Source organism: Gavialis gangeticus, unplaced genomic scaffold (genome assembly GCF_001723915.1).
Source record: "Gavialis gangeticus isolate Ggan-Ray unplaced genomic scaffold, GavGan_comp1, whole genome shotgun sequence".
Taxonomy (NCBI): Eukaryota; Metazoa; Chordata; order Crocodylia; family Gavialidae; genus Gavialis; species Gavialis gangeticus.
In genome coordinates this window covers 19,567-20,032 of record NW_017728987.1, presented here as the reverse complement: position 1 = coordinate 20,032, position 466 = coordinate 19,567, and the positions used below count along the sequence as shown (strand labels likewise).

Below are 466 nucleotides of genomic sequence, written 5' to 3'. Positions count from 1 at the left end.
GGCAGAGCTCCCCTGGGGTTGGGGGGGGGGGGCTGGATCTGCCCTCATTGTCATTAGCTGGGGGGTGCCAGCTGCCCTGTCCAGCTTGGCCAAGATGGGGACTTTCGGGGGGGGGCAAGCCAGGGTATTTAGAGCAGCCCCAAGGGTCCCTTTCACACACACACACACACACACACACACACACACACACACACACACACACACTTCTCTGCAGCCAGGTACCCATGCTCCCAAAATAACCAGCTCAGACGATGAGTAACAAGCCAGGGAGGGGAGGGAGCCACACGTGGGGGGGGGGCAGGTTACGCCAGGTACCAGCCGGGCACCTGCTGCCCATGCCCTCCCACTGCACTGCAAGGCCTGCACACACCCCGCGCCCCCCACATGCCACCTGGAGCCCCTCTAGCTGTGGGCTCCACGCCCGGCCCCCAAACCACAGCCTGCCCCCCCAGACACTCACCAACGC

At 64.6% G+C, this 466-nt stretch overlaps 1 protein-coding gene across 1 annotated transcript in view; it reads right to left on the bottom strand.

Annotated features, from left to right (window-relative positions):
* The window catches only part of MAP3K12 (mitogen-activated protein kinase kinase kinase 12), a 20,696-nt gene that overhangs the window by 19,445 nt on the left and 785 nt on the right, over positions 1-466 (bottom strand). The gene's annotated exons all lie outside the window — the stretch shown is intronic.